Here is a 22,114-nt window from a genome sequence, read left to right as displayed (position 1 = left end):
AGGTTTGTTATCAAATCCACTTTAAATGGGGTAATTCAAATAGAAGATAACACTGGACATAGAGGAGACCAAAGAACATATGTGTTTGTGTGTATTTTAAATTCCAAGTCTGAAAGCTAAAAGAGAATTCAAATAACATCTAGTGAAAATTACTGTAATTTAAATATTGATGCATTTTTTTTGACTTACCAAAGGTTTCAAAATACAAAAAGTCCACTTTGATTCCTTATGAGGTGTTCTTTCATGCTACTTTACTTCTGCTCAGATTTAACCCTAACGTGGTTCATTATTTTCATGACAGATGTACTGACAATTCATTACTAATCAGCTTTAAAACATAAATTTTCTCAACTCAGTGCAAGTGTTATTTATTAAATATGCTAAAGTGAAATCATCCCACTCCAAGAAGTGTGTCTAATACAAAAAATCTTCTCTGTTTTATGTCTTAAAGTTTAAAGATCCCTGTATAGCCTAAAACAACACAAGACCCTTGTTTATATCCTGATAGTATATTCAGAGAAAGCTTCTTTTGTTTTATTTGCATGCTGGGTGATTTGGCCTGTTTTGAAAAACAGTTCAGAAAATCTCAGATGAGGATAATGTCTGTTGAGGATAACTGATGCTGGCTTCCATGGAAATGCTAATTTGGTAGCAGTCACTGTCAATCAGGAGCCCTGAGTTATTGTTCCAGCATTTCTAGATTCAGTGCGTGATGGCTGACAGAAGTCCGCACTACAGTAGTTAGGCTGTTTTAAAAGAAGAAGAAAGGATTGTTAACACAAAGGTAAACAAGTTCCAAGCAGGACAAAATCATAAATTGCTTAAAATGATTTGAACAAAGAAAGGCATTCAAAAATCCTTCTCGTCTCATTTTCTTAAAAGAGAGGCACATAGGTTAAACAGATTCAGCCTATCATACGGTGTATAATAAACTGATTCTTTCTGGTTTGTCTATTTATGTTTTATAGTTATGAAATTAAAGAGTGATTATATAGCTATGAAGTAACATGTGTTTTACTATGTATTTTATTTCATTTTTAGACAAACATTTTTTGAAATTACTTTGATTTATATTCTATTGTAAGAAATTCCAAAAATTATCTCATTTATATTTTATCACTTCCCTTCTTAAGGACGACTTACAGGCTATGGTACAATATCCACCCAGGATGTTTAACTTGGTTTATTCCACTGATCTTGTTCAATTTCCCTGGTTTAGTTCAGTTGCTTTTACAATTTTCTATTTACCACTACTTTTGGCATTGTGATTTGTTGTAATTTCCTTCATATCTCTTATTATTGTGGTTTGCTGAGCCTCATGGATCTTTGAATTCTTTGTTTTGTACAACTTAAAAAAAATCTTTGGCCATGATTTAAATTTATCTTTTCTTTTCTTTTGAGGGTTCCAATTGTGCACATAGTTGGAACTTTGTTACATTGTCTCACTGCTCACTAATTCTTTGTTCATCTCTTTGCTTTATTTCATTTTGAATATTTTCCATAACTATGTATTTAAGTTCAGTTATCTTTTCTTTTGTAACATCTAATCTTTTAATCCCATCCAGTGTATTTTTCACCTTTAGACCTTATAATTTTTATCTTTAGGAGTTATAGACATAATTTGTATCTTTTGAGCCTCTTACCATTTTAATATATAGAATACAGGTAAAATAACCACCTAAAAATTCCTGTCTCCTATTTCTAACACTTAAGTCATTTTGGGTTGAGTTTAAATTGATTACATTCTGTTAATATTATTATGGATCATAAGTGCTCTCTTTGCTCTTTGAATGCCTGCTAGCTTCTTACTGGATGCTAGAAATTGTTAAATTTGGAATGTTAAATTGTTAAATGTTGGAAGCTGGATATTTTTGTATGTTTAGAATTATTCCTGAAACTTCTTGTCTGGCATAGCTAGGTTACTTGGAATCAGCTTGATCCTCTCAAGTCTTGCTTCAAGATTTATTTAGGCAGGACCAGAACAGTGCCTCCAGAGGCAGGACCCTTCTGTGTATTCTCCCCAGTGAATCAAGAAATTTTCAATCTGTTTAGCATATGCACTGCCCTGGCATCAGGCACTATTACCTCTAACCTTCAAGGGTGTTTCTTCCCCAGTCCCAGGTAATGTACTCATACCTGGACTGATGAATGCTCTGGTGAATCCTTGGGCACTTCCATCTGTGGATCTCAAGACTTCCCATTACAGGATGTCTCATCTCTCTGGTAATGACCTTTTTCTCCCTGGTCTCTTGGTTTTCTCTCTTTACCTCATGGAACCCAGGGGGTCCTAACTGAAGTCTCTCTTCCTGCACTACCTTCTGGAAACTCTCTCAAGATCAAAAGTTGGAGAAAACCTAGTACCCATCTCATTTCCTTCCCATCACTTGGGCATCATTGTCTCTTGTCTTTCATTTGGTATCTCGAAATTGGAGGTAAATCAGAACAAATGTTGAAAGTCCCCATAGAGAAAAAATGTTGTAGTCATTCTGAGTTCCATCTAAGATAGATATACATCAACATTTTGTTACACCCTAGTAGTATTCTAGGGCTTCCCGGGCTTCCCACATGGCACTAGCCTAGTCGTCAAGAACCACCCCCCTACCCCCCACCCCACCCCGCCCCTGCCAATGTAGGACACAAAAGAAACTCGGGTTGTATCCCTGGGTCAGAAAAATCCCCTGCAGGAGGAAATGGCAACCACTCCAATACTCTTGCCTGGAGAATTCCATGGACAGAGGAGCCTGTCAGGCTACAGTCCATGGGGTCACAAAGAATCAGACATGACTGAGACACGAGTAGTATTCTATCCTATGGGCAATTCATATGTCATTTATTCACTTACTAGCTGGATGAGATTGGGGTACAAATCCATAAACTAGTCACCAGGGCTTTAATTCTAAGCTGTATGATTCAGGTCTTCTAGAGATTGAAGATCCTCTCATGAGAGCATAAACATAATATAGGTTTATTACATAAGGCAGAAAAAGATCCTGTTCTCATTCTCATCCTGTAAAAACTCTTAATTCTATGGAAATGCTGTGTGGAATCTTTTCAAACTGCTTCACATTTACATCTCTCTCACTAGCTTCTGAAAGCCTGTGATTATAAGAACTGGCAAGCAACTTCTCTCTGCCTATATTAATTCAGATTATTAAAGACAGGCATTAGCATGGTGAATGGTTTTACTAGATTGTAGAAAACAACTGAATAAATTCAGTGGTGAGGATCTATATCCATTAGTTTACTCCCAAATTAGTTTGCAGAACTTGAAGCAGTTTAGAACTAGGCTAAAGAAACATGCAAATAATGAAACATTTATAAACATTTATCCTCATGTTTAAAATTAGTATTTTTATTTAAAATAACTGTTTATGTTAACCATGACTATGATTATTTTATAAATATAAATTGTTAGAATGGTATATATGCTTCTGTGTTTATTTTGTCACATTTTCTTAAAGAGTCAACAGTTACAATGTTGGAATAGTAATGGATAATAGTATTAATACATACTACATATTTTATGCTTAGAATTATACTGCTTCCAGTACATAGTGTAACTTTGATATTCAAAGTACCCCATTGTTTAGTGGCACCAAACAAACTTTGTGTCATGCTCACATATTATGTGGATGAGGAATTAATTGCAGAGGAGATGGTTTATCTTTCCTCCTCATGCCAGAAACTACACCTGCAAAAGACTTCAGGCCCAGGATAACTGAATGAATGGATCCTGGAACCATTCGGAGATTTCTTCACCCACATAGTTGCTACCTGACCTGGAATGATCGCAACACTGAGTTTAACAAGGACCTTCCAACAGAATATCTAAATATGCCCTCTCCATGTGGACTGGCTTCTTTGCAGTCTTTATAATACTCAGTTTTCTGAGTTCAGATCTCAAGCAAGAGTAGCCAAGAGAATAAGTCAGAGGCTTTATCCCTTTTATGACCTGGTCTAGAAAGTCATGTAAAGTCACTTCTATCAAACTGTATTGGTGAAAGCAATCACCAGATTGAAGGAAAGGGAGCAGAGCCATTGCAGCCTGAAGGCAGTAGCATCAAAGAATTGTGTTACTATTTTTAAAATCATCACACTATTGATAAGCCAAAGATGGTTACGCTTCTTTAAGTCATGCCGGTATAGGACAATTATTTCAAATTCAAATTCCCTCCAACTACAACTCCATCACTGTTCTTAATTTCTCATCTATTTTATTTTTCCCTCTTAAGGAGCTATAGTTTCAAAATGGTAGAGCAGAAGTGTTGCCCAGAGTAATCCCTATCAGAAAAAGTGAGATATCTTAATTGAATAGGACATAGAAACCAGACAGGTCTTTTTTTTTTTTTTCCAATCATTGCCTACACTAATTTCTTGAGCTTCCCTGGTGACTCAGATGGTAAAGAATCTGTCTGCAATGCAGGAGACCTGGATTCAATCCCTGGGTTGGAAAGATCCCCTGGAGGACGGCATGACAATCCACTCCAGCATCTTGCCTGGAGAATCCCCATGGACAGAGAAGCCTGTCAGGCTACAGTCTATGGGGTAGCAAAGAGTTGGACATGACTGAGCGACTAAGCACAGCACAGCCCAGCACACTAATTTCTTATTCTCTGCCCTCATAATTATCATAAGTTATATGTTATATCATAGTTATATTTATGTTATATATATATATATATGTTATATCATAATTATAATTGTTATCATATAGTTATGTTAGTCATAGCATAATTAAATTGTTCTGATTTGATACACCTTGCATGGCTCATCATATATTGATTCATACAGCCAGTATTTTAAAATCTTTGAAAAGTAATACTTTAAATGGAGCTTTTTAAAGGGTTTTAAAAAAGATGGCTTTTGGTGGAGATGGAGAAAATAATAAACAGTTACAAAGTCTGGTATTCTTTGCAGAAGTTTTTCTTCATTTGACCAATAATTAGCATCTTCAAAAGTAGAAAAGACTAACCTAACATGCTTGCTGCCATGATTTCTTATCTCATCTAACTTGCTGATAACAATGTAATACTTTTGGCTCACAGTTATGAACACAGGTGAAGGTGAAGCAAGCATACTGTAAGAAAAAAGAAAATAGAATCAATACTCTGTAGAATACATACTCTGTAACCATGTGATTGCATTTATCTTTTTATGTGTGCCAGATAGTAATCCCAAATATGTATCATTATTTCATTATTTTCACAGAAATGTTTATGGTACCCAGTTAAATTTAACACTGGCAGGTAACAGAATTGATGATACAATTTATAACTTAATTGTGCATTTTAAACATTTATACCATTTTTTCTCAAAAATGTTAAATATCCCGCTCTTTTTTATAAAGGAACTAGTCAATGAACAGAATAATAGACAATTAACAATGCAAATACAACTTACCTATACAAATTGGACAGACATTTACAAGTGCCTAATCATTTCAAAGTTTTCACTCAGAGGAAACAAAAAAACTGTGCTCTTTAAGATGGCATTTCTTGTTGTCTAGGAAAAGAAAAACATCATGACCAGATTAATTCAAATATTTAATCTGCTGTATTAATACTATTAGAATTTTATAGTGTTTAACCTAGAAAATCCAATACAATCATCTACTTATAAAATGATGAGGGAATGATCGAGAAAATTTAAAATAGTACCTAAAATCAAAAGCTAAATAAATCACAGGACACAGGAGCTAGAGAAGAGGTTCTCAATCAGGTGAGTTTTCATATTTACCTAGAGGTTTAAAACTATAGATTCTAGACTTCATCCTTCACAAGTTCTGTCAGAAATCTTTCTTTCCATTCCCATCACTTCCTTAGGATTTAGAATGCTGTCCTGTGACTTAGTTGGCATGTCATGGAGGTCTATTATTCTAAAAGCATTTATTCAGCAGCTACTATATGCTGAGGGTTGGAATGTGGAGTAAGTACAATGAGTGTCAAATTTCCTGTTCTCAAGGAGCTCAGTTGACTGAAGGAAACAGAAGTAGAAAAATGTTTGCAATTTAATACACTAAGTGCTATGACCAGATACCAAGAGAGTACTTAAACTAAATTGAGGAAGAGAAGGGCATTGCGTGTACTTTAAGGAGAGACACTGACCTGATTCTTAAAGGAAATTGGAGGGGAAGGCATTTAATGAAGCTGGAAGGGAAAATGAGCCTAAGAAAATAAACAGGCATCAGCAACCTGAAGACTTTCTGCAACCTTCTATGGGAACTGGCTTTTATCCTAAGAATAGAGAAGCAGTTTAAAGTATCTGCATGGGACATTAGTAAAATCCTTTTGTGATTTAAAAATGTTCATATGATTACATCATGGGGATCCCATCAGAATGGAAAGCAAGAGTTTAATCATAGGAAGATTTTATTTGGCATGAAGTAAACTACATTGGCAAGACCTTCTTTGTATTCTCATGATTATAGGTTTGTGATGATTTTAATCACTTCTCATTTCCAGGTTCTTGACAAATAAAAAAACAAAAGCAAAGTCCAACTGTGGATCAACCTATAGCATCCATCTGATTTTAATTAATATATCCAAATCTAAAAAACTTAGCAGAATCACCTTTTTATCTTAAGCCTAAGCTTTCATATCTTTCCAATCCTGACTTACTATATCCAGTTTCAAACTGAGAAATTAGAATTTGGGGAGCAGATACATGGCTAGGGCTTTATCTGAGCTGCTAACATGTAGATTTGCTGCACATTTTAGCACAAGAATCTATGAATTAAGATGTGGGTGGTATTCTGGTTTACAGGGATGATTTTTAAATGGAAAGTTTTTACCTCCAGATCGACTTGGCTCCTAAAAGTCAGGCATTCCCTCTCACTAAGTAGATGAGATTATTTTCTTCACAGAGAAAGAGAGAAACCTAAACATCCCTTCATATTTCTCATTCTCTAGAATTAAGGCAGACTCTTTCAAGCCACTCATAAAGACCTTAAGAACAAGACTTTCCCCTAGCGTTCTCCAAATTGTTTTTCTCCTAAGATTCTTACCTTAGCAACAAATCTGTAGTCAACCAATGATGTGATGTTTCCTTTGGGATAAGATAGCAACAGAATCTGAGGTCAGTCTGGCTCCCTGAAGTTTTTCTATTAAAACTAACTTTGCTTCTTTGTGTATCCTTTGAGACCAAATAACCTGGGATGAATATAGTTACTTTAACATTTCCAAAGCTATAGTAATATGATCAGAATTCTCTCATGTATCCTATTTTATAAAAGGTATAAAGAGCCAGTAGGCATGTTGTGATTATCATGAGTATCCTAAAGTGTGAAAACACAGAAAATACAAGCCAACCCTCCATTATTACAGCAATTATACCCATAAAGCTATGTTCTCAAATGGCATATCTAATAGACGTCAAGAGTAGCAAGGGTCTGAGATTTGACCTAACTTGCAAATGAACAATCCTGCTTCCAACAGTTTCATGAATTCAGACAGAAGATACAAGACTCCTAGGTCAGAGAATATATTCACAGCAATGGCAGTAGTCAGAGCATGAACACTTTTGGTCCAGTTTGGCACACCCCAATTCCCACAGGGTGACAAAGAAAGATGGATGATACCTGCACATACAGCAGGTTGAGATATAGAAGAAGAATCATGCACTTAGGAAACCTATATCGTTTATAATGGACAATAAGCTTGCCTGCCTGTTACTCCTAAGGGAGACACTCTCTCTTTCCAGTCTTTGAGCAAAGACGCCCTTTGCTTAGAAGAGAAAATTCATCTTTAATGCTATTTTCTATACAGACATTCCAGAAAAGTAGGTTTGGAACAAAGAACATTAAAATGTGTTCAATATGGACAGAAATGTGAGAGATCTATAGAGAAATATTTCTCCAAATTTTGTGTGTATATATATATATGATTTATACACATATAAAAATAAATACAGATAAACATGTATATAACTAAAATTATTATACATATATATGTCATATATATAAATAAAAGTATATACATATGTGTCTACAACTGCATGTGAGAGATGCATGCATACATAATACATAGAAACCTAGATACATATATACATATATGAATATAATGTTTGCAAATCAGAAGAGTGCACTTTATCCTATGCATGGCATTGAATTATTGTTGTTGAATGCAAATTTGTACTGTGTACCTCTAAACGTCAATGCTCACTGAGATTTTCATCTTCCATATATGACAGACAATGTTTTAAACTACTTAGTTTTCATTTTCTTTTTTATTTTTGTATTTCTAGCATTCTAATGATGAAGTACATGCAGAATTTTAACTAGAGAGCCTGGTTAAAATATTATGCTTAGCTTTAAAAAAAGTAAACAGCCACTTAATTTACCTTCATATTCTTCCATCATGAATAAGAACCCTGAGGAATATATTGGTAACATGGTCTAATGGCTGCTATCATTTCCTAATCTGGCTGTGGGATTATAGATCTTTGCCTCCTAAAGAATGTATCATGGTTGTTTACACTTTTACTTTCCCTAAAGATTTCATCTGAGCAGATTCCAAAAGAAAAGACTATTGCTGGTAATTCCAACATTGTTGTCCTATAGTATATCTCTAAGGATGACTATGTATTCATACAAATAGGTCACTCAGCATTGAGTCTCTCTTTAGATTTTGATGGATCTGAGAAACTTGAGTCTTTTTAATGAAAACATATTTTTTTTCCTTTTTTTAAATTTATTTATTTTTTTAACTTTACAATATTGTATTGGCTTTGCCATACATCAAGATGAATCCGCCACGAGTGTACACATGTTCCCAATCCTGAACCCCTCTCCCTCCTCCCTCCCCAAACCATCCCTCTGGGTCATCCCAGGGCACCAGCCCCAAGCTTCCTGTATCCTGCATCGAACCTGGACTGGCGATTCGTTTCTTATATTATACATGTTTCAATGCCATTCTCCCAAATTATCCCACCCTCTCCCTCTCCCACAGAGTCCAAATTTTTATTTGATTGTCTCACATTTTGTTTCTATACAAGTAGGATATGCATCTATGTACAATGTCCTTGAATTGGTTCCTTCTTCTTTTAAGACGTACCCTAATGAAATGCTAAAATCAAATCTCATTTTTAAATTGATCTCTTTTATGATGCTTATAGGAATAAAATTAAATAACTTTTAACCTATAGTTTGACTCCTAGACATTTGTTTTCTGAACACATACCATTGTAATGTGTTCTGTCACATTATTTGTATTTAGTTGATCATTTAAATTAAAAATGAACCTCTATGTTGCTTTGACAACAAAGTGTGGATTCACAGTAAAAACACTGTAATATATCATGGATAAAAATGCAATCAATATGCATTGATGGACAGATACATTAAGGGTTTGTTATAGTATGGTTTTGAGTATAAAATATTCAGGAAAGAAATCTTCACATCTCTGCAACAGTATTTATAAGTACTTTCTAAAAGTATGTGCTGTAATAATATGATTTTTATATTGTTATTGTAAACAAACCTTAATATTTGTCAGACCTCCAATATCATTGAACATTTTCAAAAAACCTTACCAGAACAGAATAAAACTAAGAATAAATTGATGGCCATTCAGATAAAACAACCAGGTGCTCCTACCCCAGGCATTAAACACCAGAGTAGGAAGTCCCTCGAGAAAGATAGTTGTAGATACACTGAAGAAAAACACTATTAGAAAAAAAATTGGCCTACAGAAAGTGATGGTGAAAAAAAATGGAATAATCAGTGAAGGTACTAAGGAGAAATCAAACACCCAGTTTCCCATTTTGTCCTTGAATTCAGAAGGATAAATTTCTATATATGCTAGAGAACAATTCTGCAAAAAATTGAATTGTTGCAGGTGCTACAGTATTGACCTTAACTTACAGTTGTTAAAGAAATGCTTTATGGAGTCAAAAACTACTCAGGTTGTATGATAGTTACCTGCAATAATTCTAACACATTCTCTGTACCCTGGACAACATCCCTATGTTCACACCTTAACCAGGGAATATCTGTTCCTCCTCTCTATGCCACACCCAATAACTTCATAGGGAATACTTTACAGTATAAATAGAATTGCCATATTAATGAAATCTTGATCTCTTCCTAGAAATCCCTGAGGCCTCCTCTATTCCCAATGTGGTTGTATTTAATTTGAACATTAACTGTCAGGTATCCTGTACCTAAAACCCAGATTAAATATCTCAAGAAAGTGCTGGATGACTTGTAGGCAAAATTTCCTGTTATAGATAGGATTATGGGGGTTGAACCCCTGAAGGTTTAGTTAAACCTAACAAATCTTTGACTGAAACTTTCACAATACGCTTTAAAACCAGAAGCTAAAAAAAGCATTAAAGCCAATAGTCAAAGCCTGAGAGAAGGACTTATTTTATCTTTTCACAATCCTTCTACTAGTATCCTTGCAGGCAAAAACTAAACACAGAAAACATAAACAACAGCAACAACAGAAATAAACAAAACAGACTTATTAGAAGTACCTTTAGTAAAAGTAAGACAAAATCTTATTTGCAAATGGGTTATACTTTAAAAATGAAACAGGAATATAAAGTGGAATTTACTGTAATTCTTTTCATAGGACAATCTGCTAAGGGACAGAGCTAAATCAAGCTCATTAGAGTATGTGTTGGTTAGCTGGTGATAAGACTAATAATTTGCATATTGATAGAAGATACTATTTTGGAGTCATCCATGAATTTGGAAAATTTTGAAAACCACAAAGCTTTCTAACTTCAACAGCACCCCAATTAAGAATGATCAAGAGATTAAAGAAATTTTCTATAGCTGTGGCTATCATAACTGTACTTTATACAAAAAAGCATTGATAAGAAAGATAAATTCCTTGGCTTTTCCAGACAGTCTACAATAATACAATCCTAGCCCTCATGATACACCAAAGAGACCAAATATTTGGAAAATTTGAGAGAGACAGTTTTAGAATTCCCAGCATTGTCTCCTGAATAGAAAAGGGATAGTGGAAGAATCTAAATGCCAAGCATGAGAATAACACTTGGCACTCTAGGGCAAGAGGTTAAGTAGGCCTGGACGACCTCAAGTAGAGACTTGCAAAAAATTGACATGAAATTACCACCCCAGCAAGGACAAGCTAGCCACAGTACTTAATGAAAATTGTTGTGGAAAATTTATAGTGAAGCTCCTAGATTTGCCTCTGATGTATGTCATCACCATAATGATGAAAAATAAAGGTATGATATAGAAGAGCCCAAACCTTAGGACTCCTTTGAGCATATCCAACTGGATTTCATAAAACTATCTCTGATGTGGGTTTTGAATACATGATGGTCATTGTTTGCTTATTCTCTGTTAGCATTTTCTCTTCAAAGGGCTATCTCTCACATGGTAGCAAAAAAAAAAAAAAATTGATTTGGTATTCCCAAACTCAGAAATTCCAAGGCGTCTTTCTAGTGACAGAAAGTGAAAGTGAAAGTTGCCCAGTTGTGTCCTACTCTTTTTGACTCCATAGACTGTATAGTCCGTGGAATTGCCCAGGCCAGAATACTGGAGTGGGTAGCCTTTCCCTTCTCCAGGGGACCTTCCCAACCCAGGGATCGAACTCAGGTTTCCCACATTGCAGGCGGATTCTTTACCAACTGAGCTATCACGGAAGCCTAGTGACAGAGGCACCCATATGATTGAAACTGTTCTTAGAGAGTGTTACAAAACCCTACCACTATTCAGACACTTTACAGTTCATATAAAGCTGATTATTCAGCAAAGGTATAATGAAGAAATGGAATTCTGAAAATTAAATTAGTCATACTCTCAGAGATTTTCAAACTTTCTTGGCTGAAGGAATGGTCTTTGGTTTTAATGAAATTCCTACTGGATGCTTTAACTTTCCCATCATGAGTTAGTTAATAACAGGTCAGTGATAGAATCTATTCTACACTCCACATTCTTGCAAGCAGACATAACCATATATTTCAGGTGATTCTTGTAACACACCCATTGTTAGCACCAGATACAGTCAGCCCTTCTCAGCATCTCCCTAAACCATCCTGACATGTCTCAACACCTGGAGAAATGGTGTGATGGAAGAGCCAGTAGACAGTCCTCAAACACTGATTGAAATAATCTTGTCAGATATTCTTAGCTATTTCAGTAATGAAACTGAGGAATTGATGCTTTTATTTATGTATTTCAGCTAAAGAAGGAAAACAATCCTGTATCACTGAAAGATGGTCTCTGTTACTAATCTCGAGTTGAAAACTCTTAGTAACTGTCTGGAATCATTTTCCATTGAGACCTCAGAGGTCTCTCTACCCAAGTAGAGGTAGTTTCTACCCAACATTTTTTTTTTTTTTTGATTGAAGTTATAGTTGGTTTACAATTTTGTGTTAATTTCTGCTGTACAAAAAAGTGATTTAGCTATACATATATATCTTCTTTTTTATATTATTTTCTATTATGATTTATATAAGATATTGAATCTATATTCTATACAGTAGGATCTTGCTTATACCCTAGACTTTTGAATCAAGTAGTTGGTTATATGAGATGTAGACAACTTCTACCCAAGATACATGGGGCAAAAAAATGTCACCCTTTAATCTTTCTTAATATTGTTTCTGAAGCTTTAATCGTGCCTTGGTATGAGTCTAATACCTGGACACAATTTATTCAGGTACTGGCTAATGCATATAATAAAATGAATTGTTGGGTTTGTAAGCATTTTCTTTTGGGAGCCACTGAGCTTACCTTTGTATGATTTCTTTATGATGAATTTGTTTGTTTTCTGGCTTATTCAGTCATTGCTGCTGCTTCATTCATGTCCAACTCTGTGCGACCGCATAGACGGCAGCCCATCAGGCTCCCCCGTCCCTGGGATTCTCCAGGCAAGAACAATGGAGTGGGTTGCCATTTCCTTCTCCAGTGCATGAAAGTGAAAAGTGAAAGGGAAGGTGCTCAGTCATGTCCAACTCTTTGAGACTCCATGGACTGTAGCCTACCAGGCTCCTCTATCCATGGGATTTTCCAGGCAAGAGTACCAGGGTGGGTTGCCATTGCCTTCTCCATATTCAGTCATTAGGTAACTTTTAAATGACACATGCTCCAACAGGCTAAATAGCCATAAATTTAAATTCTTCTTTTACTTCATTATTAGAAAAGGAAATTCCTATCTCCACCAAAAACAATACTGCAGGATCTCTTGTTAGAGCCAGCTTTTTTTTTTTTTTTTTAACATTGATGAAATTGCCTTCATAGAAATAAAACTTAGAAGAAAATTATAGAACATTTGGAAACCATCTCCCTTCAGTCTGTTTTATTTTATTTTATTTTATTTAACTTTACAATATTGTATTGGTTTTGCCATATATCAAAATGAATCTGCCACAGGTATACATGTATTCCCCATCCTGAACCCTCCTCCCTTCTCCCTCCCCATACCATCCCTCTGGGTCGTCCCAGTGCACCAGCCCCAAGCATCCAGTATCGTGCATCGAACCTGGGCTGGTGACTCGTTTCATATATGGTATTATACATATTTCAATGCCATTATCCCAAATCTTCCCACCCTCTCCCTCTCCCACAGAGTCCAAAAGACTGTTCTATACATCAGTGTCTCTTTTGCTGTCTTATGTACAGGGTTATTGTTACCATCTTTCTAAATTCCATATATATGCGTTAGTATACTGTATTGGTGTTTTTTCTTTCTGGCTTACTTCACTCTGTATAATAGGCTCCAGTTTCATCTACCTCATTAGAACTGATTCAAATGTATTCTTTTTAATGGCTGAATAATACTCCATTGTGTATATGTACCACAGCTTTCTTATCCATTCATCTGCTGATGGACATCGAGGTTGCTTCCATGTCCTGGCTATTGTCTTAAGAGTAAGAAGCTTTACTTTTCTTTTGCTTAAGTCTATCTATTTATTTTAATACTAAAATTTTGATTTCCTGGAGATATGCCATTACAGGTGAGCCGTGCCCTGTTGTTAGATACTGGACCTCATTTTCAGAACTGAAATTCTTAACCCATCGAGGTGGTTCTATTTTCTCCTCTCCTCAAACTTCTTCATTCTGTGCTTTACAAGATGCCCAGGATATGGGGAAATCCTAAGTGATTCGGTCAGAGAAGAGAAGAAGTGCTAGACAATGTCTTCACCCATGAAACTGAACAGGCAGTGATTCTGAATAGAAACAGTTCAGGTACCATATTAGCCTCTCGAGGGAAAATATGTGCTGTCTTAAGGAAAGAATGGGATCCTTATATCCATGCAGATCTCTCTAGGCTCTTTAATATTAATAAAAAAAGATCTGAGAAAAAACAAAGACATTTTAATTAGGCAACTTGGCTAATATAACTAAATTGGGCTCTGAGGACATATTGGATTGGAAATGGGATCTGTTCTTTTGGTTTAATTTGAGCACTTTTGGCTACTGACTTAAACACAGACTATAAACTCTGATAATAATTCTCTTATTTTTCATCTGTTGTGTGCTGTGTAGATGTATGATTTCCACTGTCTTAAATGTTTCTGTGGAAAAAAAAAATAATTTTCTGCATAGCTGCTGTACGATTAGATATTCTAACAAAGTCATCAAGCAAAAAGACAGGAAAACACGACACTTAAAAAGGTCAAACAACAACTCCTGGAACTCGATACAACATTGAGACACCTCAAATAGTAGTGAAGAGTGGGATCGGTTATGTTCACAGGTATGAATGGTCCACCTTCAGCTCAGGTTTTAGACTGGAAGCTGGGGGTTGCGGGTGGTGCACTGTCAACAGAAACAATCAAACACTCAACTTCTTGCCTGTGTGCTGCTTAGTTGCTTCAGTCGTGTCCGACTCTTTGTGATACTATGGGCTATCGCTCACCAGGCAAATCTGTCCATGGGGAGTCTCCAGGTGAGAATACTGGAGTGGGTTGCCATGCCCGCCTCCAGGGGATCTTCCTGACCCAGAGATCAAACTGGCCATTGTGTGCGTCTCCTGCTTTCCAGGTGGATTCTTTACCCACTGAGCCTCATGGGAAGCTCCAACTTCTTGCCTGCTCTAGTATAATTTTGCTGTTTGGTTGCCTTCACTAACATGGTTTTGCAATCTAGTGTATTGTTTAATGGGCTTTCCTGATAGCTCAATTGGTAAAGAATCCGCCTGCAATGCAAAAGACCCCGGTTCAATTCCTGGGTCGGGAAGATCTCCTGGAGAAGGGATAGGCTAGCCACTCCAGTATTGTTTAACATGACTTTACTAATCTCTGGAAGATAAAAGTTGCAAATAACCTTATTGTTAATTTCAGGAACATTCTGAAGACATTATTAAAAATCATGACACTTGCTATCTTTTTCAATATATTACATAAAGTAGCTCATCACTCCATAAGCTTGCTTCAAAACCCTCATCTCAAAAGCTTTGTCTTACTGAGTACCAATCCTAAACTATTACATCATGGGTTTCACTGTTCAATTAAAATATCTTAATCAATTCTTGAGATATACAGAGTTCCATGGCATTGTATTCATAGTTTTTTAACGAGCCTCATACCCCATGGTCCATGTACTCCTACATTTCAAATTACCTTCAGGCAAAACCAATACTGGTTCTCAATTTCATTTGCAACAGTTCACCACTTCTTTTCCAAGAAATTTCTTTCTGCTCTTTGTTGATATTACCTCTTTTATGGCACTTTCTCTGAAGCCTTAGGATTCCAATCATATACATATGCTAATGTGTCTATTAAACTGCTTTTAAAGTTTTGTTTATATGTGTTTCATACTATTTTTATGTTATGACTTACTGGTTAGTACTCTACTAGAAGTTTTGGCAACTGTGCTTGACAGAATTAAGACTGAAAACAATACTACCCACAAGTCAGTTATAATGTAACAAAATCTCTACAATATAACAATGTCTCAGAGTGTCTATAAAAGAATCCAGTTACTGCACTTAATGTTCACCCTTCAACACCAGGTTGTTTTTTAGAGAGGAATGTTTACTGCCTTGAATAAACTCTCTTATGTTCTCATGAGGCCAAGTTTCTTGCATGTTCCAGAAAATACTTTCTTTGACTTTCATTTAGTTTTATGCTTCATCTCTTACCTCTGACACAAAACAAGTTGTACCTTGCTCTGCAAACAGTGTAGCATTCAGCCTGACAGATGTGGCCATAAAAATAGGTGTATATAGTTTAAAATCAAAGTACATGTTATACGTCTATCAAAATGTGGCACATAGCTGGAGAGGGTTTAGGAAACACCATTGTGCTGTGCCATGCTTTGTCATACTGGTCAAAGACCATTGTTTAAGACAGAGTTTCTTGAATACTGGTATATAGATTTTTATATTCCCAGGGCTTAGTACAGTAGTTGAAATAGCAGCAGATTAAATTGAATCAAAATCACAATGTCTAACCTATCTTTTCTATTTTCATCTATTTATACATCAATAAATAGAGTTCCTTTTCTCTCAACTGTGATTTTTTTTTTTTTTTTTTAAAGAAGCAAGAGAATATGTTGCTACAACAAGTAACAGGAGGCTTCTGAAGAACTGCCTTGGGCACCTTAATTAATGTGCTCAGTAGTTTTGAATCACTGAGATTTAATTGGGGATGCAAAGAGAGTCCAGGGAAATGCATTTTTTTTTTAAACAAATGACTAAAACCATGTAGGTCTTATTATTAATATTTGATTTTTAATTAATATTTGCTCTTAGTTGTTAAGTTGATAAATTCTCTGAATGTTTAGGAGAATTTTATCCATTTTGTCCACAAAGTTAACTTTCTTATCATTCAACTTCAAAACAGGTTCACTGTCTGTTACATACAAGTCATTGAGTGGGGGCTAAAGAACTGAATTTTAAATTTTATTTAATTTTAAGTAACAATTTTACATACTCTCGTGGGCTTTGTGACTGTTGGACAATGCAAGTCTGGATAATAAGCAATCCCTACCATATAGAATTTACTTATATTCCTTTTAATTTAGAGCTGCATTTTTCTATTTATTCTTCACTTATTTTTCTTGTCATTCTTGACTTTTTTGATATTGTTATTCTCATAACTTTTTCTTATTTCTTTTTTCTTGTTGTTTTTGCTTATTCTCATATATTTCTCTCTTCATTTTGCTTTTGGTTGAATATTAATGTAATTTTGATTTTTCTCTGCTTCCCTTGAAGGCAGTTTCTCCTCCATCAGACTTTTTTCAACATTTTATTAAGAATAATCTTTCCAAAATTAAGTATTTAGTATACAAGCAAATGAATAAATTAATTATATTTTAGCAATCCTTTTTATCTTTAGTGTATTGGCCAAGGACTTACTAATAGACAAAAATAAATATTGTTGAACACTGGATAGTCTCTTTATGATATAGAAAGTACTCTAATTCATGATAAGCTTGGCGATAGAATGTAATAGGTATTAATTCCGTCCATTACCCTTTTAGAATTTTCTTGTTTTCTTATACTTGTAGAAAAAGTAAAAAGAGATCAGCATACCATGAAGCCTCTACTTCCTTGTTCATAAAAGTGGGTGCAAAAAAATATGTTCCTAAAGCATTCCAATTATAACTTTCAAAAATTGAAACCTTGACTAAAGTCAGTAGAGGTTCGAAAATTCTTCTGACAATATCCATCAAAGTAATTTAATCAATCATGAATATACCTGATTTTTTGTTTTTAAAAATGGATGGACATAATTGACTTAAACTAAGATTTTATCACTTCAAAAACATGTATGGAACACCTGATATATATTTCATGTATTTCACAATTTATTTTTATATCAATAAGTGGATTAAACAATATCATACAGGGCATGTTTGTGTTTTAATATTCCCCATACCACCTACTTATTCTCATTTTATGTCTATTTTGGCTTTTATTATTTCCCTTTTAAACAGAATTCTAATAGGAATTTAGAAAATGAGGCTTGTTGAGGTCTTGTCTAAATGTCTCATCAGCAGGAACTAAGGCATTTCTATGTAATTTGATTTGCTTCTAATCAGACAATCATTCTTTCCCCAAAATCCACAAAGACTAAACAGATTCCCTAAAAACTAATGAAACTAATACCATCTTACTGTAGAAGCCTATTTAGAACTGTTTTCATTACCAGAAACTCAATTGTCCCAGGAAGTTTACAATCATTTAGGCTTTATATGTAAAGCATGGAAAGATGACCCAATTCCCCACCTGTCATTATCATTCAGACACTTCTACTCTTCTCAATGGAACATCTTCCATCATCATTATCATTTTATATATTCCCAATCTCTGCTGTGTGCTTCCCCATCACTTTCAGGCTTTAGAAGAAACTTCACTCTCTCCTGAGAATACTTCCTCCCTGTATTCCTAAGCTCATGAGATATTTTGCACATCCTGCTTTTTTTTTTCTTTTTAAGCCATCAGCATTGCACAGGAGCTATCTGAGACATACTTTACTTACCTTGTTTTTCATTCTCACTTCCAAGCTATTTCCCTTCTTTCCTTCAAATACCACAGCCCTTTTGAGGTGCATGGCATCACATTTACACAGAAAACTTTGCAATTTTAAACATTTACAAAACTTGCATTAAGTTCTAATTCATCATAAATGTTTTCACCAGGGTTATCGTCTTTATCCTTACATTACTTCAGTATCTTCTCATTGCACAGAGTCTTTTCAATTGGCTCCTCATCTCCTTTCCATCATTTTCAATATCTTGTACTCATCCACCTTACCTAGATAAATAACATTATCAATAACTGAACAATCTCCACAGTCTTCATACTACTCATTCCTGACTTCTACTACCTATCTTCCCAAGCTGCCGCTGAATCTATTACCACCTTCTAAAAATTTCTTTAGTCTCATCAGTAAGTCAGTCAGTTCAGTCGCTCAGTCATGTCCAACTCTTTGCGACCCCATGAACTGCAGCACGCCAGGCCTCCCTGTCCATCACCAACTCCCGGAGTTCACTCACATGTCCATCGAGTCAGTGATGCCATCCAGCCATCTCATCCTCTGTCGTCCCCTTCTCCTCCTGCCCCCAATCCCCCAGCATCAGAGTCTTTTCCAATGAGTCAACTCTTTGCATGAGGTGGCCAAAGTACTGGAATTTCAGCTTTAGCATCATTCCTTCCAAAGAAATCCCAGGGCTGATCTCCTTCAGAATGGACTGGTTGGATCTCCTTGTAGTCCAATGGACTCGCAAGAGTCTTCTCCAACACCACAGTTCAAAAGCATCAATTCTTCGGTGCTCAGCTTTCTTCACAGTCCAACTCTCACATCCATACATGACCACTGGAAAAACCATAGCCTTGACTCTTGACTTTAGTTTCATAGAGACTGCCAAAACTTTGACCACATTCCTATCATCTGGCTACCTATTACCCTCAACTCATGTCCTAAAAACACTTCTTTTCATTTCTCCTACTCCTAACAGAAATACTGGAAGTCAGGGTTCTAACACAAACAGAGCCAGTAGGATACATGCATATGAATATATATGCAGGTATGCATATGAATATATACACACATATACATAGTAAAACAATGTAAAAAAGAAGGAAAAGAGTAAAACTAAGGATTCAATAAAGCTTTCATACTTATTAATTTTTCCCAAAATCTATATTTAATATATGTGCTCACTTTCATAGTAATATGAAAATTATGACTTTCTAGGCTTCACCTATCATGACATATATACCAAATATATCCCAAACATGCTGATTTGAGTTTCAGTTTAACTTTATATTTAAGATAACTGACAAAGCTTTATAAAAGAACTCCTTGAATCATCACAGTTATTCATTGTTTTCTAAAATGGATAATTGATTCCATTTTTAGTAAGTTACCATTGATGGGGTAATTTTCTTTTCAGATATTGGTATAGTATAATGAGTAGTTTTATCCTAGTAAAATACAAAAAAAGAATTTCAAATCTCTAGTTTCTCTCATCTCTAAAATTTCTCAGAAATGCACACTTTAGTGTTCAAGACGAAAAATGTGAATCTATCATAATATTTCACATAGTCTGATTAAAGTCTCATTTTTCCTCTCAAACTACTCTCTTTTGGTGACAACACTGTCTAAAAATTCACAAGTATGAACTTTGGTCTTACCTAAAATGGGGAATGGCTTCCATGTCAGCCACATTCCTGATTGAGAACTAGAGATGAATAATTAAAATTTAACTACAGAAGGTCTTCCATATTTCAAAGTCTACTTCCCTCCAAGATACTAAACACCCTTGGTCAAAGGACTCAATACTTTCATAATTATATAATATACCCATGTAGGTGGAGCCAGATTAGTAGAAATAAATAATTGTTTTATTTGTATCTTCAAAGTTACTTATAAATAAAATATAAGCTAGCATTATTTGATAGTCATTTGGATAAGGTTTTATATTTTTAATCTTACTTAATTGTCATTAATTTTTAATAGAACAGTGAAATTAATGTAATAATTATAGTAAAAAAAAAGAAAAATCTAGGTTACCAAATGTTAACTCATTCTAAACCACAGAGTTCGTATTGAAATAAAAGATTTCCAAACATAAATACAAACATATTTTTAATATATATTTATATATATAATAAAAAGCATATTAATTTACATATTTAAATAAAAGTAAAATGACATTAAATGGGTTATTTTAAATAATTATTAAATTTGGCACAAAATAGAATATTTGTAATATTAGGCTTGGTCTTTTCAGAAGTATTCTAATAGGTGGACATTCAAATATCAGTAAAATCTTAAGGGAGCATGGTTACATTATTCTTTTTATTGACAGTTATGCTATGTAGTTGACTAAACTTTTTACAAAAGGAAAAACAAGCATATATATAAATATATATTATATATGTATACACACATATATAAACATCTCTAAAATGTAAATTGGATATCTGTAGGAATTCTTATATTTTAATATTTTGTTAAATATACATTAGGAAAATATTTATTTTCTCAATTTGAGATCATATAAACAAGGAAATATATCTGATTTGTAATTTGTATGCCTCTCTGATTGCAATGAGCAAAGAAAATATCTAGAAGCTAAGTCAAATGATTTGGATCAAACTTACTTCATATTGAATATTTCATTACACAAAGAATTATTTGCTTTGTCCCTATTACAGAAATAATTATCTGTTTGAAAATGATGAGTATGTCAAAGAGTATAAAAATTTTAATTTCAACTATAACCAGTGTGCTGTGTGTTAGACCTTCAGGACTTATTTATCTACTACTTGAAAGTTTATACCTTTAAATGACATCTTCCTAATTCCCTCATCCTCAGGCCTCAGTAACTGTTCTATTTTCTGTTTCTAGAGAGTTCAGATTTTTTAGATTCTACATGTAATGATATAATAAAATATCTTTTTTTTTTGTTTTTTGTCTGCCTGGCTTATCTCATTTAGTATAATTCCCTCAAGGTGCATCCATGTCATCACATATGCCAGGATTTTCTTCTTTCTCATAGCTAGATAACATTCCATTGTGTATCTGTATTTGTGTACATGTGTATAAAACATCTTCACAGAAATAGAAAGAACAGTCCTAGATTTGTGTAGAATCACAAAAGATCTCAAATAAGCAAAACAACACTGAGAAAAAAGAATGAAGATGGGGTCATAACATGTCCTCATTTCAAACTATGCTAGAAAGCTAGAGTAATTAAAATACTATGGTACTGTAATACAAAGGGACACATAGTCCAATGTAAAAGAATAGAGAGACCAGAAATAAACCACCACATATAGTCAACTAAAGAGTCAACAAAAGAGTCCAAACTGCGGTAATTGGGTGCAATTTCAAAAACAGAATGATCTCTGTTCATTTCTAAGGCAAACCATTCAATATCACAGTAATCCAAGTCTATCCCCCAAAAAGGAATGCTAAAGAAGCTGAACAGTTCTATGAAAACCTACAAGACTTTCTAGAACTAACACCCAAAAAAGATGTACTTTTCATTATAGGGGACTGGAAAGCAAAAGTAGGAAGTCAAGAGATACCTGGATTAACAGGCAAATTTGGCCTTGGAGTACAGGATGAAGCAGGGAAAAGGCTAATAGAGTTTTGCCAAGAGAATGCCCTGGTCATAGCAAACACCCTCTTCTAACAACACAAGAGAAGAAAGACTCTACACATGGACATCACC

General features: G+C 34.7%; 1 long non-coding RNA gene across 2 annotated transcripts; it reads right to left on the bottom strand.

The window, feature by feature from the left end:
- Positions 1–401: 401 nt before the first annotated feature.
- Positions 402–6,975, bottom strand: LOC112449134 (uncharacterized). Of its 2 annotated transcripts, none has more exons than XR_003037629.2 (4): positions 6,791–6,975; positions 5,401–5,502; positions 4,973–5,077; positions 402–746 (listed from the first exon to the last, which is right to left on the bottom strand). It is a non-coding gene; the product is annotated as an uncharacterized lncRNA (long non-coding RNA). The 2 variants fall into 2 exon arrangements; XR_009496636.1 differs by lacking the exon at positions 6,791–6,975 and adding an exon at positions 5,737–5,832.
- Positions 6,976–22,114: the final 15,139 nt, after the last annotated feature.

Source organism: Bos taurus, chromosome 12 (genome assembly GCF_002263795.3).
Source record: "Bos taurus isolate L1 Dominette 01449 registration number 42190680 breed Hereford chromosome 12, ARS-UCD2.0, whole genome shotgun sequence".
Taxonomy (NCBI): Eukaryota; Metazoa; Chordata; class Mammalia; order Artiodactyla; family Bovidae; genus Bos; species Bos taurus.
The sequence above is the reverse complement of the archived record's forward strand: the minus strand, read 5'-3'. Positions and strand labels throughout refer to the sequence as shown.